This window comes from Somniosus microcephalus, chromosome 4, assembly GCF_052327205.1.
Source record: "Somniosus microcephalus isolate GS21.2 chromosome 4, FLI_Smic_1.0, whole genome shotgun sequence".
Classification (NCBI taxonomy): domain Eukaryota; kingdom Metazoa; phylum Chordata; class Chondrichthyes; order Squaliformes; family Somniosidae; genus Somniosus; species Somniosus microcephalus.
Window position 1 is genome coordinate 85493858 of NC_140990.1, and position 15440 is coordinate 85509297.

Below are 15440 nucleotides of genomic sequence, written 5' to 3' on the forward strand. Positions count from 1 at the left end.
TCAGACAGGAGGAGATTGGTGTCAGTGACTGTGGGATTGGTTTATATCAGACAGGAGGAGATTGGTGTCAGTGACTGTGGGGTTGGTTTATATCAGACGGGAGGAGATTGGTGTCAGTGACTGTGGGGTTGGTTTATATCAGACAGGAGGAGATTGGTGTCAGTGACTGTGGGGCTGGTTTATATCAGACAGGAGGAGATTGGTGTCAGTGACTGTGGGATTGGTTTATATCAGACAGGAGGAGATTGTTGTCAGTGACTGTGGGATTGGTTTATATCAGATAGGATAAACTAGTCAAAGTTGGAGAAGATATGGTATTCCTATATTTAACGACTATGGTAGGATTTTTTTTTAATGCATTCATAGGATGTGGGCGTCGCTGGATGGCCCCGCATTTATTGCCCATCCCTAGTTGCCCTTGAGGAGGTGGTGGTGAGCCCCTTCCTTGAACCGCTGCAGTCCGTGTGGTGAAGGTCCTCCCACGGAGCTGTTAGGGAGGGAGTTCCGGGATTTTGACCCAGTGACGATGAAGGATCGGTGATATATTTCCATGTTGGGATGGTGTGTGACTTGGAGGGGAGCTTGGAGGTGGTGGTGTTCCCCTGCGCCTGCTGCCCTCGTCCCTCTCGGTGGTGGGTTTGGGAGGTGCTGCCGAAGAAGCCTTGGCGAGTTGCTGCAACGCCTCTTGTTGATCAGAGGTTCTCAACCGGGGTCCGTGAGAAGGTTTCAAGGGGTGGGCCCAGAAAGTCTCTCCCTCTTTCATTCTTTCTCCCACAAGCAGCCCTCACACCGGGCACCGGCTCAGTTCCCATTGAGCAGCTGCGGGGGAAGCGATGTGGGGCGCGATGGGGCCAAGGCTGCGGTAGCCGCCCTCGCTCGCTCGCTGCCAATTGGGTTGATCCAGATTCCCATCATCTCCATCCAGCCTGTTGCCCCCATCACCCCCCTTCCCCCCTATAAATCCAGGCTGGGGTTTATTGGAGGGTGGGGCCATTCCCAATCCCAGGAGCCCAGCCCGTTGAGCACCTTCTCCCACTGGAACAGGAGCAGTGCGCAGGCGCAGTTTGCGGGACCCGCAGCTCCAGCCGCCGCTCGCCCTCACACCAGGCGGCGCCACTGAGCAAGACAGCCCGCGGCCCCGGGGATTGGTCCCGTCAACCGTCAATCAAAGACCAGCAGCCAATCCGTTTGGCCCAAGTCCCGCCTCCAACTGCCGTCCATTGTTGGGGCGAAATTCAAAGCGCCGCGAGCGGGAGCTCAAACTGTCAATCAAAGGCCAGCCCCGCCGACTGCACCCTGCTCACTCTCCGATTGGTGGCTGCGGGGGTGGGCGGGGCGATAAACGGCCAATCAGTGCACTCTCCGCCTGGGAGCCCGGCTTTGCTCAGGTGAGCAAATCACGTGGGCTGGAAGGAAGGCGGCCACAAGGCAGTTTGTGAGGTCACTGGGCCTCTTGTATTGGAGAATCAAGGAGGAGGGAGTTTAAAATATACTATTACCGCACTTAATCGCCAAATAACTATTTATTTCAAAAAATAAAGCACAGTGATTTGAAATGGAATGACTTGCATTTATAGAGAGGCTTCTGTAATCTCAGGATGTCCCAAAGTGCTTTACAGCCAATGAATACTTGTGTTGTGTTACAGGGGGTCCGGGGAATTTTTATAACACAGGAGGGGCCTCAGAGAACCTCTGATCTACACTCTCCCATCAAACACTCCCAGGGCAGATACAGCACGGGTTAGATACAGAGTAAAGCTCCCTCTACACTGTCCAAACAAACACTCCCAGGACAGGTACAGCAAGGGTTAGATACAGAGTAAAGCTCCCTCTACACTGTCCCATCAAACACTGCCAGGGCAGGTACAGCACGGGTTAGATACAGAGTAAAGCTCCCTCTACACTGTCCCATCAAACACTCCCAGGGCAGGAACAGCACGGGTTAGATACAGAGTAAATCTCCCTCTACACTGTCCCATCAAACCCTCCCAGGGCAGGTACAGCAAGGGTTAGATACAGAGTAAAGCTCCCTCTACACTGTCCCATCAAACACTGCCAGGGCAGGTACAGCACGGGTTAGATACAGAGTAAAGCTCCCTCTACACTGTCCCATCAAACACTCCCAGGGCAGGAACAGCACGGGTTAGATACAGAGTAAAGCTCCCTCTACACTGTCCCATCAAACACTCCCAGGGCAGGAACAGCACGGGTTAGATACAGAGTAAAGCTCCCTCTACACTGTCCCATCAAACACTCCCAGGACAGGTACAGCACGGGTTAGATACAGAGTAAAGCTCCCTCTACACTGTCCCAGCAAACACTCCCAGGACAGCTACAGGGGCATGTTACCGATACCTCCCCTGGATACCAAGGCTAGGAGAGGCACCCTGGATGGTATGGGGAGCTGGGAGTGGTCCATGAGAGTAACTGACCGTTTGAGAACTGAAATAATCTGGAGTAATGATCGGGTGTTAGTCGTGGCTCAGTGGGAGCACTCTCTCTCTCTCTCTCTCTTGTCTCTGAGTCAGAAGGTTGTGGGATCAAGTCCACCTCCAGAGACTTGAGAACACAATCTAGGCTGACATTCCAATGCAGTACTGAGGGAGCGCTGCACTGAAAGAGGTGCCGTCTTCGTCGAGATGTTCAAGCGAGGCCCCATCTGCCCTCTCAAGTCGACGTAAAAGATCCCATGATGTTATTTCGAAGAGCAGGGGCATTCTCCCTGGAGTCCTGGCCAACATTTCTCCCTGAACCAACATCACTAAAACAGATCATCTGGTCATTATCACAGTGCTGTTTGTGGGACCTTGCTCTGTGCGCAAATTGGCTGCTGCATTTCCTACATTACAACAGTGACTGCTCTTCAAAAGTACTTCATTGGCTGTAAAGTGCTTTGGGATGTCCTGAAGTTGTGAAAGGTGCTGTATGAATACAAGTCTTTCTTTAACAAAGGAGAAAAGGCCCAAAATGGAACAGTCGGTAACAGGACATCAATTAATCTCCTCTTATCTTAGAGATGCCAAGGACTCGATACAAAGTGTGTTTGAAAAAAAGCAGATTTATTTGACTTATTTCCAGAATATTAAACTCCAGCCCAATTAGAGGGGTTACTAACATCAGCAGAACAAACCCCAACTGTCAGAATGAACATGGTTCAGTCCTGGATGTGATTAACAGCAGAAATAACTGCAGAATCCAACCCCTGCAGTCACTTGTAAACTCGCTGGTGTCTCAGCAGGTGGGATCAATGAGTGAATCCCTTCCCACACACAGAGCAGGTGAACGGCCTCTCCCTAGTGTGAACTTGCTGGTGTCTCAGCAGGGTGGATTACTGAGTGAATCTCTTCCCACACACGGAGCAGGTGAATGGCCTCTCCCCAGTGTGAACTCGCTGGTATCTCAGCAGGTGGGAGCTGTACAGAGCCCTGGTTAGAGCCCATCTGGAGTATTGCGTTCAGATCTGGGCACCGTACCTCAGGAAAGATATATTGGACTTGGAGAGGGGTCATGGCGCAGGTTCACCAGAATGATATCGGTGCTAAAAGGGTTAAATTTCTTCAAAAACCTCAAGCAGGTTTGCAGGACGCGACCCAGCCCACGTAACGTCAGGAGGCGGGTCATTGTCTCCGAGGCAGCAGGGGAGTCACAACCACAAACAGAGGCGGGCAAATGGAATCTGCTGTTTTCTGCATCAATGTGTCTGGCTCTGTTCCATGGAGGAGCCGCCAGATTTCCAGTTTCACCCACCCCCGCCCTCCTATCTGCAAGCTCCCTGACAGCCCTGGTTTAGCAGTTGGACAGATGAGGCCCGGCCATTAAAATGGCTGGGTCCTCTCGCTGAGGACATTGTACAGGCAGCAGCATCACACCGCTCACCCGATGTCCACCCAGAATGAAAATCAGCCCCAAGAAGTCTAAGCTCAGCAATCTCAGCAACATCAAACACATCCAAGATCCCCGATCAGCTGCAAGAGAAGGATCGACATTCCATTCTTGCCCATGTGCCAGTTGCAATTGAGCCTTTCTTTTAAAATGAGCCTGACTGAATGATCTGATCTGTGGTGTTTAATGCACTTGGGAAGCCAATCATATTTGGAAATATGAAACTGAACCCTGTATTTATTGAAAATATCAAATCTACTGTATTCAGCTGACTGGTGCATCTCAATGGCAAGAGCATTGCGATAATAAAGGTTTGCAAATCAGAGCTGAATTTGATATTTCCAATAAAATCAACCTCAATGTTTCACAAATCCGAGATGTTCCAAGAGTTTTCAATGTGGAGGACCAGACTGGATGATGATAAATATTTGGACATCTCCAAGCACACTGCCTGACACTAGATTGTCCTCCACATTACAAGCTGTCTTATCCTCTTCAGCAATGCACATCTTCAAATGAGAGAAAAGGTCGTCGCGTGTCTGGGTTTCTTCCTGCACAATGGACCTCCAGTTTGTTCCCATTTGCTCACTGCATGTGACGAGATCACTGCTTTGCTGTCAGATCACAGGCCAAATGTCAGAATTAAAGCAATTGTGGTGATAAGAGTAGCTGGAACATTATTAAGGATCAGAACCAAACTATTGTCAGGAGAAATTTGCTTGGGTTGTGTTTGGAAAAGCAGGGGGTGATTTTAACCTCACGCACCCGACGGGAAACTAATGCGATCAGATCGGCCGCTTGTTTTACACCCCGCCCGATTTCACTTTCGACTGAAATCATTGGAGAGCAAAATCGGGGAAGGTGTAAAACGAGCAGGTAATTCAATCATGTCAGGTGGGGGAGGTTCAAATTACCCCCAGCATATCTGAACTAGAAGGACAACTACTAAAAATGGCCAAAAGGACAATAAAATAACAATGGAAACAGCCTGAGCAGTTCCGCAGCAACACGAATCCCCAAATGGGAAGCTTTCTGCTTTTTAACCTCGTACACTATTTATCTACAAAGTACATCTCTAATTATCATCAACAGCAAGCTGCAATATCACTTATTGGAATATGATTGTTTGACTAAGTAAGAGTTTAGCCAAAGAACTACCTGCAGTCATTTTACAAATATTGTAGCGGTACCAACGTGTCCCTTACTTACCGGACATAATTCCCTTTAACGTAACGATGTTTGTCTGTACGGGGCATTCCCCCTTTGGGAGCGCGGGTGAACATGACGATGCGGGCGAACGCGATGACGCAGGTAAACGCGATGACGCGGGTAAACGCGATGACACGGACAAACACGATGATGTCACGTCGTGTATCACGTGACCGCCCCAAGCGCAGGAAAACGCGATGATGTCACGACGCACATCATGTGACCACCCAAAGCACGGGAAAATGTGATGACATCACGACGCAATCCACGGGACTGCCCACTCAGTCCTCGTGGCGTCTCCGTCCTGATAAGACATACTGCATGGCTCTCCTGTACCGATCTCGGCAACCTGCTTGTATTTAGCTGTTCCTGCATTAAAGAACTATTTGATTGTTTCTCCTGGAGTCGAACTCGATTATTAAGTAGGAATTCGTCCAATACCTACATAGGTGACCCCGAATACCTACAATTGGTGACCCAATGACGTGAGGACGGGAGCTGATCAATACCTACAATTGGTGACCCAACGACGTGAGGACGGGAGCTGATCAATACCTACAATTGGTGACCCAACGACGTGAGGACGGGAGCTGATCAATACCTACAATTGGTGACCCAACGACGTGAGGACGGGAGCTGATCAATACCTACAATTGGTGACCCAACGACGTGAGGACGGGAGCTCATCAATACCTACAATTGGTGACCCAACGACGTGAGGACGGGAGCTCATCAATACCTACAATTGGTGACCCAACGACGTGAGGACGGGAGCTCATCAATACCTACAATTGGTGACCCAACGACGTGAGGACGGGAGCTGATCAATACCTACAATTGGTGACCCAACGACGTGAGGACGGGAGCTGATCAATACCTACAATTGGTGACCCAACGACGTGAGGACGGGAGCTCATCAATACCTACAATTGGTGACCCAACGACGTGAGGACGGGAGCTCATCAATACCTACAATTGGTGACCCAACGACGTGAGGACGGGAGCTCATCAATACCTACAATTGGTGACCCAACGACGTGAGGACGGGAGCTCATCAATACCTACAATTGGTGACCCCGCCTCTGTGAACGTTTTTCACAGAAGAAGAGCACGACGAACAACAACCGACGAACAACAACCGGCGAACACCAATTCTTACAATTGGTTACTTTCGTGAACATTTTTCACAAAGCAGCGCAGCCGGACCCCGATTTTTCGTGAATGTTTTTCACGAAAGAAGCACGCATGCAAGCTAAAGCCGTTTCGCTCAGCTACCGCAACTCTGGGAGCAACATCTGCCCTCGTGCTTTATCCTGGTAGAAGCCCCGTTCGCCTCTTGCAACATCGATACGGCGCAGACCACGTACCTGGATACGGTCTCCGTTTTCGACAGCTCTACCGACTTTCGGAGCATCCGCCTCTTCAACAACTCCACGGCGGAACAGCAAGTATAAAAGCCTCACAGCGCGGGTACTGCATGTTTTCAGGCTCACAGGATCGGAGCACGCCCCGGCAGAGATGCCACGAGGCCTCAGTCCTCACAAACCACGCCTCGCAACCCACGAGGTCTAACCCCTCGCGAACCACGAGGACCCATCCCTCGCAAACCACGAGGACTCAGTCCTCGCAAACCACGCCTCGCAACACACGAGGTCTCACCCCTCGCAAACCATGAGGACCGAAGCGTTGCCGCCCTCCCGGCAGTTTTTCCCCTAAATCAACAACTACTAGAAGCGTTGCCACCCTCCCGGCAGTTTTCCCCTCAACAAACATGAACATCTGCTGACACTCTGCGACCATTGAGGACGGGTCCAACGGGCATCCCGCGGCCGCGATCGGCCACGCGACAATTGCTGTCATCACCGATCACTGATCAACGCAGCAACGATTCACACTCTTCTGTGTTACCGTAGTAACACTACGGCTCGCACCGTTCCGTGCGTTCCTGACTGGCGAAGAGTTCGCTCGCCTGTCGGCGAGTTCACCAACCTGCCAAGACCCAAGTTTATTTCCTCCTGGATCGCCCGTTCGGCATTCCTGCAGATTTCATCAGACTGGGGACTTCTTCCAACAACGACAGAGCCATCGTCCGCGTCTGCCCAACCTGCCAGCCACTATGACGCGGCCAGCTGTTTCGCCCCGGCGCCCGCTTCGAACCACGGGCTGCAGAGGTCACGCGTCTCCACGGTCCTTCGCATGGCTGAATACGCATTGTTCTCCATGACAGGCCAGGCAGCACGGTGGCATAGTGGTTAGCACTGTTGCTTCACAGCGCCAGGGACCCGGGTTCGAATCCGGCCTCGGGCGACTGTCTGTGTGGAGTTTGCACATTCTCCCTGTGTTTGCGTGGGTTTTCTCCGGGTGCTCCGGTTTCCTCCCACAGTCCAAAGATGTGCAGGTTAGGTTGATTGGCCATGATAAATTGACCCTTAGTGTTAGGGGGATTAAATACGTGGGGTTACGGGGATAGGGTGGGCTATGTGTCGGTGCAGGCTCGATGGGCCGAAATGGCCTCTATCTGCACTGTGGGGTTTCTGTGATCTGTGATTCTGTAATCTGTGACACCACGGTCCTTCGCACGGCTGGATACATATTATCCGCCATGACGCACGCAAGGATCCGCTCACGACCAACACCTTTAGACCTCGCCCGCCAAGTCGAGACAGCACGACCGCCGAGACCACCGCCATCATCGTCGTTACGGCACATCAGGTATGATCGTCCGCCTGACCACCAGCCACCCATCGTCGTTACGCCAACACAAGTACGACCGCCCGCCGGATCGCCAGCCACCCAGCAGTCTCTGTCTCGAGACTACAGGAGTTGTTCGGACAGGCTCGTAAGACCATCTCATCGTTTGATGTCGACCGTTAAAGCGAATTCTGGTGGGGGCGCATGTAGCGGTACCACCGTGTCCCTTACTTACTGGACATAATTCCCTTTAACGTAACGATGTTTTTCTGTACGGGGCGTTCCCCCTTTGGGAGCGCGGGCAAACACGATGACACGGGCGAACGCGATGACGCGGACAAACGCGATGACGTCACGTCGTGTATCACGTGACCGCCCCAAGTGCGGGAAAATGCGATGACATCACAACGCACATCATGTGACCGCCCGAAGCGCTGGAAAACGTGATGACGTCACGACGCAATCCACGGGACTGCCCTCGTGGCGTCTCCGTCCGGATAAGACCTACTGCATGGCTCTCCTGTACTGATCTCGGCAACCTGCTTGTATTCATCTGTTCCTGCATTAAACAACTATTTGATTGTTTCTCCTGGAGTCGAACTCGATTATTAAGTAGGAATTCGTCCAATACCTACATCGGTGACCCCGAATACCTACTGTTGTGTATGTAATATGTATGTTGCTTTAAACCTATGGCCAGGGCAGCACTACTTTGTAGGGCGTAGTGATACCGTAGTACCACCCCTGGCCATAGGGGTATAAATAGTACTGTGGGCACTGATTTCCCCTCAGTTCCCGCCTGTTGGTATGAAGTAAAGACCTACGTTGAATCTTTCAAGCTGTCTCTTCATTATTGAATTAAGTATAGACACATACTTTACACTGGCGACGAGTAACGTTCGAACTCACCAGTACACGGTGCAACAAAGCAACGGCAGCAGTACGGAGAGAGAAGAAGAGAGGCTTCTTACCAGCCAGCCTGCAGGGTCCAGCGGCGACCAAGGGAAATCGACCAACACTCGAGAGGTGCAGAGCCAGCAGCGACCAAGAGAAATCGACCACCACTACAGGTACCAAAAAGAGCAGCAGCAACAGAGAGGGGCGCTCCAGCCACGGGGCAAAAGTCCAGGTAACTGAAATCCTTCCCGGGGAACGGCTGCTGCAAGGAACGGGCAGGCGAGCTCGGGAATAAACTGAGCCACGAGGACTAACACGCCATCTAGTGGACAAAAGGGAAAAGTTTTTTTTCATCCAGCAGTTTTAAAAAAACAGCGCCATCTAGTGGACAAAAGGGGGAACGTTTTTTTTCTCTTCAAAGTTTTTTTTTCTCGAGGACTAGCGCTCCATCTAGTGGACAAAAGGGGAAAAGTTTTTTTTCTCTTCAAAGTTTTTTTTTCTCTTCACCAGTTAAAAATGTCTAAAGACGGGTGGTTGGCACCATTTGTGGAGGACACAGAAGAATGGGAGGCCTATATCGAAAGGCATGAACTTTATTGCATAGTGAACAAGGTGGAAGATGACCAAAAGGTAGCAACCTTATTAAATTTCATGGGGCCAAAAACATACGGGCTGCTGAGAAATCTTCTTACTCCAGAAAAGCCAGCGGACAAAATGTACGCCCAAATTGTTGGTACGTTAAGGGAACATTTAAACCCTAAGCCACCATTTATAGCGGAAAGGTACCGCTTCTACAGACGCGACCAAAGGAATGATGAGTCACAAGCAGCATATTTAGCTGAGCTCAGAAGGTTGTCCAAACATTGCCAGTTTGGAGCCATATTGACGGACGCGATCAGAGACAGATTTGTCTGTGGCATGTTAAATGAGAATACACGTAAACGGTTGCTAGCCAAGAAACAGCTCAGCCTAGATCAGGCGATTGAAATAGCATCGGCCCATGAAGCAGCAGCACAGGGTGTGGCCCAAATACGACAAAACACAACCAGCTATGACACCCATGAGGTGACACTTCACAAAGGTAAATGCTACCGTTGTGGCAAAACCACCCACGACCAAAGTAATTGTTGGTTTCATGATAAAATATGCCGGCAGTGTGGGAAAAAGGGGCATATAGCGAAAGTTTGTCGGTCTGGTACGAAACCCAATCGTGGGGGCAATCCGAGCAGTACCAAGGCAAGGACAACAATACATAAGCTGTCTGACAGTAGCTCAGATGAGTCACAGGAAGGCACAAAAGCAGAGCCTAAAGGTCTGGGATGTCTCAAGTTATATGGTGTAGACAAAACGGAGGACCACAGCACAATGTGGGTTAAAATGACGGTAGCAGGCGTCAAAGTTAATATGGAGCTAGACACGGGTTCAGCCCTATCAGTAATTAATGAACAAGATTATAACAGGCTGTTCAAAAGCATTCCCTTAAAGCCTTGCCTACCGAGATCGAAGAGATAGTACAGGACCCCGTTGAAATATATCATACGGCTGTTATGGAACACTTGCCCATCACCAGCCAATGTATCGAGCGGGAAACACGGAACGACCCGACATTGGCAAGGGTTTACAAACTAACCGTGAAAGGCTGGCCGGCGCAGGGTGACGCATCATTGCCGGCGTTTTTGGCAAGGAAGGACCAGTTGTCCGTCTGCCGGGGCACATTGATGTGCGGAGCCAGGGTAGTGGTCCCTCAAAAATTACAACATAAAGTGTTGCAGGACTTACACGAAGGTCATCTGGGGGGTGTCAAAATGAAAAGCCTCGCCAGAGCCTACGTCTGGTGGCCCGGCATTGACAGGGACATTGAGGAAGTAGCAAAAGTGTGCCAAGGATGCCAGATGGTACAGAACGTACCACCACAAGCCCCACTACATCCGTGGGAGTGGCCCTCAAAGCCGTGGCAAAGGATCCACGTGGACTTCGCTGGCCCCTTCCTGGATGCGATGTTCCTCATTGTAGTGGAAGCCCATTCAAAATGGCCAGAAGTCATAAAGATGTCATCAACGACAGCCGAAAAGACGGTTGCAGTCTTAAGGACCATTTTTGCCCGAAACGGGGTGCCCGAGCAAGTCTGTTCGGACAATGGGCCACAATTTGTGGCAGAAGAATTTCAAGCATTCCTAAAAAGGAATGGAGTGCGACATTATACGTCCGCACCATATCATCCGGCTACAAATGGGCTGGCAGAGCGATTTGTACAGACTTTTAAAAAGGCCATCAAGGCGATGGGAGAGGAAAGGTTGCCACTACAACACAAGGTGGACAACTTCCTATTCGCATACCGTAATGCTGCACATACGGTGACCAACCAGGCCCCCGCCATCATGTTCTTTAATAGAAGGTTAAGGTCTCGCCTTGAATTGCTCAAACCAAACATTTGGAGAGATGTGGAAAACCGGGTATTTCGTAGGGCCCCTGACAGACAGACACGAAGCTTCGAGGTGGGGCAGCAAGTGTTGGCCCATGATTATAGGAAGGAAAAGTGGCGGTCTGGTACGATCAAGGCCCGCCAGGGACCCTTGATGTACACAGTTGAGACAGGGGACGGCATAATCAGACGACATGCTGATCAACTTGTGGAGTCCAGAAACCCAACTGATCCGCTACCTCAAATGTCTCAGCACATTATTACAGCAGAATTACAGCCCAGCTCGTCGTTACAGGGGTCTCAGGATTGCGAGGAGTTCAGCACTCCAGTGATCTCCACGGCACAGGATGTGCCATCAGACACCGACGAGTCCAGCGATGAAGGGGTGACGGAAGTACCGCCGCCTACACCGAGACCGACTAGAGAAAGACGTTATCCTAGTTGAGACAGGCGGCCTCCTCAGAGACTGAATCTATAACCTGTTTCTGCTTATATATGTATGTAAGTAGACAACTCTTGATGTAAGTATGTTATGCAGATTGTGTTACCAAATGTTATTAGCCGTAATTATGGGGCATCCATTGACTTAATTGCACGGGTACGTTTTAATTAAAAGGGGAGGAATGTTGTGTATGTAATATGTATGTTGCTTTAGACCTATGGCCAGGGCAGCACTACTTTGTAGGGCGTAGTGATACCGTAGTACCACCCCTGGCCATAGGGGTATAAATAGTACTGTGGGCACTGATTTCCCCTCAGTTCCCGCCTGTTGGTATGAAGTAAAGACCTACGTTGAATCTTCCAAGCTGTCTCTTCATTATTGAATTAAGTATAGACACATACTTTACACCTACAATATAGTATTTTCTTACTTTAAGTAAATCCTTTGAATTTTCTTTTGCCTTTTACTTTTTGTTGTGTGTTTTTTTCTCTTTAGGTCCCTGCACACAACCAAAGCATTCTCAGCTGAGGGAACAGGTGGGCAGCTTGCTCTGACCCTGCCGTTCTACTGTAACCCGTGGGGTCTCACCCTCCAGATGGACTTCCTTGTGGGGACACGCTCACTTTCTGTTGACCCCCCTCTTTCTTCCCGACAGTCCAGTGGAGATTAAGGATTTGCAGTGTGAGGGAGAATGGGCATAAACCCATATCCCACCATTCTTTGGTGCCATTTGTTGAGCTGACATGCTGTGCCCGTCTCCGTTAATGACTTCTGATGTCCTTCAGTTTTTTGAAGCAGAAACAGTGTCCACAACTTGTGCTTCAAAAGAATCAAGCCGCTCAGCCAACCAGCCATGTGGACTTTCAGTCCAACATATAATCCATCGATCGATCGATCACTCATTTCATTCATTTAGTAGCAGCAGATTTTACTATCTTACACCACATTCTGTGTATTTAAGATAGTATCTGAGGACTATTTGAATTTATGTTGATAAATTATTGGGAGGGTAGAAGTGGTGCGATGCTCAACACTAAGAGTCGGACTGTTTCTGATTCACCAATTGAACACTTTGCTCTCACCAACGTGCGCGGGCCCTTTAAATGTGCTGCGCGGTTTCTCTCCCAGCGGCAGGAGCTGGTGAGCGGCCTGCGCGGGGCCTCGTCATTGCTGCGCCACCGTGCAGCCGCGCACCTTAGGGGCAACATTGGTGTGCGGCCCTCAACAGCTCACCACAACTTGTTAAGTGGCCCTCCAGCCCACATCACTGCCCACCCCTGCCCGAAACCATCTTTAACGGGATTCTGCCTCCTGACGGAGCTGGGAAAGATTTTGCCATTATTAACACAATTGAGCACCATCTTCTTTTCCAAAGATCTCTGAGCTTCTCTAATGGCTGCTTTTGTCTCCCTCAACTGTGGGTGATATTTCTCTCTATTCTTCTGTAAACTCATTCATCTTGATCTGAACTGGATTCAATGTAAGATAGTTCAGGGAGTCGGGCATCATTCACCCCTAGACCTACACTGGCCGGTGAAACCCCAGTCATTTCCTTAGTAAGGATTCCTCTGGTTCCTCACCATATATCTGTCAGGATACCGAAACCCAGCTTTCTTACCGTCCACTCCTGGAGGCCCCACTCCCTGAGCCTACAACCTTCAGCAGGGTCAGTGGTGGAGTTCAACAGCAGGAGTGAACCCAACTATCAGGGTGAACATGGTTCAGTCCTGGATGTGATTAACAGCAACAATAACAGCAGAATCCAACACCTGCAGTCACTTGTGAACCTGCTGGTGTCTCAGCAGGTTGTATGACCGAGTGAATCCCTTCCCACACACGGAGCAGGTGAACGGCCTCTCCCCAGTGTGAGTGCGCTGGTGTCTCAGCAGGTTGGAGCTCTGAGTGAATCCCTTCCCGCACACTGAGCAGGTGAATGGCCTCTCCCTAGAGTGAACTCACTGGTGTGCCAGCAGACTGCAGTTCTGAGTGAATCCCTTACCACACACTGAGCAGGTGAACGGCCTCTCCCCAGAATGAATTCGCTGGTGTGTCTGCAGATCCCTTTTGCTTTTAAAGCTTTTCTCACAGTCAGAACATTTAAAAGGTCTCAGGTTTGTGTGAACAAGTTGGTGCCTCAGTAGCTGGGATGAATGAGTGAGTCCCTTCCCACATACGGAGCAGGTGAATGGCCTCTCCCCAGTGTGAATTCGCTGGTGTGTCAGCAGGTCACTCGACTGAGTGAATCCATTCTCACACACTGAGCAGGTGAACGGTCTCTCCCCGGTGTGACTGCATTGATGAGTTTCCAGCTGATACGGGTAATCAAATCCTTTCCCACAGTCCCCACATTTCCACGGTTTCTCCCCGGTGTGACTGCGCTTGTGTTTCGCCAGGACAGAGGATCGACTGAATCCTCGTCCACACACAGAACACGTGTACGGTTTCTCCCCGCTGTGAATGGTGCTTTTTGCTTCCATGTTATGTTTGATGATATTCAGGTCCCGATGAATAGAGTGACTCTGTCAGGTCTTGACGTGATGTTTGAGTTAAATATCCTGTCTACAAATCCTCCCATTCGAATACCCTGTAAAATGAATATAAAACAAGAAAAAGGGAGCGTGAGAGAACCCACAAAAACACAAAGATAGGTTGTGAAATTGAGCTCAATGAATCTGGGAATTTGTGGGGCCGGTATTGGAAAAAAAGTAACGATGAAAGCTGCTGGATTGTCGTAAAATCCCAACTGGTTCACTGATGTCCCTCAGGGATATGGGGATCGGGCGGGAAAGTGAAGCTGAGCTCGGAGATCAGCCATGATCTTATTGATTGGCGGAGCAGGCTCGAGGGGCCGTATGGCCCACTCCTGCTCCTAATTCTTGTGTTCTTATGGAAGGGAACCTGCCACCCTACCTGTCCCACGACTTCTACCGCCTAGAAGGAAAAGAGTAGCAGCTCCATGGGAACACCATCATCTGCAACTCACACACCATCCTGACTTAGACATATACATATATGCCTGTCTTTCCTCCACCAAGATGGCGGCGCCTAACCCGGGCCTGTCACCGAGAAAAAGCCTCACCACTGCCGTCCGGCAGAATACATTCGGCCGCTGGATCTCATTCGGGCCTCAGGCCATTCTCCAACTTTATAAACCCTGCGGCGCGGCCTAACCGCAGTTTTTTTTTTCTTTTTGGGTTCATTAATCTTTTATTTAAATCTGGTAGTACTTGTTACAATTCATCAATTACATGATAAATCCACTACATTCATTAACCACAATAAGGCTAAGCCTTAGAAGAAACAGCTTTAGGATTAACAGTACAAATTCAATAATAAATTTTTCCAGACAAAACCAATGTCAACAATACAGGTAGGTACCCATAGTAAAAAACAATACATACCAGTCCTACTGGCAATCTAGTAACTCTTCATTTTTGCTTGGTATAACCTGTTGTCCTTTTAAAAAAAATTTAACATTCAAGTACAACAGTACTTATACAACTCAGCAGTTACATTGTAAATCCATTACATTCATTGACCAATTATGGTCAACAATATAAATACAACAATAAATTTTACAGGTAAATCAATAATGTTTATAATACAAACTGCAACTATTTAATAAACCAAGAATCCGTACACGCCAGTCCAACTGGCATCGTTCAATCATTCAGTCATTCATTCCTCCATTCGTCCGTTCGTTCGCTTATTATGTCCGTGTATAATTGAGACACGGACTGCAGGAGTTGATTATAACAAGTCTTTAGTGAATGGAGACAACCTGGAAACTGAAAACTACAGAAGCCTGCTAGGGCCTTTTATACAGGGGTGGTCACTGCCGGTACTGCAGTCTGAGACCAGTTATTCCCTTAAAGGTACATACACAACAATTCCTCC

The 15440-nt window shown here is 49.5% G+C and overlaps 1 pseudogene; it reads right to left on the bottom strand.

Annotated features, from left to right (window-relative positions):
* Window positions 1–3208: 3208 nt before the first annotated feature.
* Window positions 3209–14020, bottom strand: LOC147119409 (uncharacterized; annotated as a pseudogene).
* Window positions 14021–15440: the final 1420 nt, after the last annotated feature.